Genomic DNA, 2,692 nt, shown 5'->3' on the forward strand with positions numbered 1-2,692 from the left:
TCTGTTCATTTTTTCAGTTTTGTTAGTTAGTTTCTGGTTAGAGGAAGTGAGAGAGAGGAGTGGGGATTCAGATCTTGGAGCTTCACGAAGAGGAATTGGAGTGGAGCAAGCTTCCATGGCGTTTCTGAGTTTCTTCTTTTCTTCTTCTCTTTCTTTTTCTTCTTCTGCTGCCATGGCTGTGTAATTTGTTCATAGTTAGGGATTGTAGATCTGAAATGAACATGTTGAATTGATTTGGATCTGGATTTCAAGCTTTGGAATAGATTGAGTGATTGATTCTGAACTTCACGTGTGAATTGAATGGAAATTTGATTAACTAAATCCAGAGGAACCTTTGTCAATGGAAATTGAATTTGTTCTTCAGATCTGAACCAATCACTGAGATTTTAGTTTTCTTAGGAATAAGGAACTTTGATCTTGCAATCTTTTGGTTTCTTACACTTAAAGCAACATTGAATTGAATTAGATCTAAGGAATTAGAATGGTTTAATTGAATGTTAGGTTCACTGAGTTAAGGAATTAACCTCTGAATAGTATAAAGTGAAACTGATTGTCATTCTTTCCAATTGCTTGTTAATTCAGAACTTTATTGATTAAACATTGGAGTTTTGGTGAAGCAATTCCCTAGCTATGGTTTCTCCCTCTGTTATCACATAACTGTGTGTTCATTGTCTTGTTTTCTGCAAGTTCATTTTACTTTTAATTGTTCCAGTTTGCTGCTGTTATATGTTACAAATCTCATTCCAAAATTCGTATGGCTCAAATGGTTATAATTCTGTGAAGTGGTACTTGAAACCTAAATTCCCTGTGGAGACGATATTTGGATCTTAAATTTACTCATCACTTGCTGCAATCCTAGTGCACTTGCTAGTGTTAGATTGCGAACAACAAGTTTTTGGCGCCGTTGCCGGGGAAATTAGAGTTTCAATATCATTAGTAACATAAGAAAAGCTAGATTGAGTATTTTGTTCTCTGAATTTCTGTAGTAGTAGTCTGTAGTTAGACATTTTGTCCATTCTGCATAATTCTGCAACTTTTAAACTTGTGTTTCAATTACTTTTACTGATATTTGCTGCATAATTTTCGTGGTGCAGTTCTGAATACTAACTTGTAGTTTACTTTTGCTTCATTTTGAATTGTATATGCGTGGCAAAAACAAAAACAAATCAACTCTAGTCTTTGATCCTGACATAGACATAACCTTAAGAAGATTGAGAAAAGAGTCTAGAGCAGAAAAAGCCATAGGGAGTGATAGTGAGTTAGAAGCTGTCCATTCTCCAGAATCTCAGAGTAATCCTAGTTTGAAAAGAACACCTACATCTTTGAGACAACTAAATTCAGAAATAGAGATGGCAGAACAAAATAGAATTAGAACATTAGGGGACTATGCAATTCCTAACATGCAAGGTTTTAACTCTTCTATAATCAGGCCAACTATTCAAGCCAACCATTTTGAGATTAAACCTGCTTTATTACACTTAGTCCAACAAGATCAGTTTTCTGGTGGAAATTCTGATGATCCTAACTTACATATTTCAAATTTTCTACAGCTATGTGACACCATAAGAATAAATGGGGTTAGTGAAGAAGCCATCAGACTGAGACTATTTCCTTTTTCCTTGAGAGATAGAGCAAAATGCTGGTTACAAGCTCAACCATAAGGAAGCATCACAACCTGGACAGAACTTGTGAATAAGTTTTTAACCAAGTACTTCCCTCCATCCAAAGCTGCTAAGCTGAGAGGAGAAATTACATCCTTTGTTCAGCAAGATGGAGAATCATTGTATGAAGCTTGGGAAAGATACAAAGAACTGCTTAGAAGGTGTCCACATCATTGTATTCCAGATTGGATGCAATTAGAGACTTTTTATAATGGGATGAATGCAGTAACAAGAACAATGGTTGATGCTGCTGCTGGAGGTTCATTAAATACAAAGTCCTTGGAAGAAGCTCAAAGGATTATTGACATGATGGCATCTTCAATGTATCAGAATTCAAACTCAAGGAACCAAGGAAGAAACTCTGGTCATGAAGCTAAAGTTCTGGAAACTTTTCTTGCACAAAATCAGTTACAAAATCAAATGTTTTCAGAACAATTAGCTGCCTTAACACAACAAATCAACAATCTGCAAATAGGGAGTATGCCTAACAGTCAGCTAAGTTGTGATTTTTGTGGAGGAAACCATGCAAATGGTGCATGTGAGGCATCCACAAGTGAACCACAAGAGCAAGTGAATTATATGAATAATTTTCAGAGACAACAACCATCATATCCCCCTGGATTTCAATTTTCGAATAATAGAACTCAGCAGTATTCTAATTGGAATAATCAATATTCTGCTGCAAAGAATTCTAATTCAAATTTGCCTTTTTCTAATGCAGGTCCAGCAACACAACAGCCTTACTTTCAGAGAAATTCGTCCACTCAACCTCAAGGAAATCAGAAATTTTCCAAGCCTATGAATGAGAGGTTGACTGAGATGGAAGAAACTATGCTGCAATTCATGAAGGTGACTCAAACAAGCTTCAAAAACCAAGAAGCTTCCATGAAGAAACTAGAGACACAGATTGGACAATTAGCTGAACAATTATCTAGCAGGGATGAAGGAAGATTTCCAAGCAATACAGTAATCAATCCTAAAGAGCAATGTCAAGCCATAACTACAAGGAGTGGAGCTTGCAAGCCCTAAAC

The 2,692-nt window shown here is 36.1% G+C and overlaps 1 non-coding gene across 1 annotated transcript; it reads right to left on the reverse strand.

Moving 5' to 3' along the window:
* Positions 1 to 1,733: 1,733 nt before the first annotated feature.
* LOC113851764 lies at positions 1,734 to 1,840 on the reverse strand. The gene has a single exon (XR_003502329.1). It is a non-coding gene; the product is annotated as a small nucleolar RNA R71 (small nucleolar RNA).
* Positions 1,841 to 2,692: the final 852 nt, after the last annotated feature.

The sequence above is a fragment of the Abrus precatorius genome, unplaced genomic scaffold, assembly GCF_003935025.1.
Source record: "Abrus precatorius isolate BTA unplaced genomic scaffold, Abrus_2018 Scaffold9, whole genome shotgun sequence".
Lineage (NCBI taxonomy): Eukaryota > Viridiplantae > Streptophyta > Magnoliopsida > Fabales > Fabaceae > Abrus > Abrus precatorius.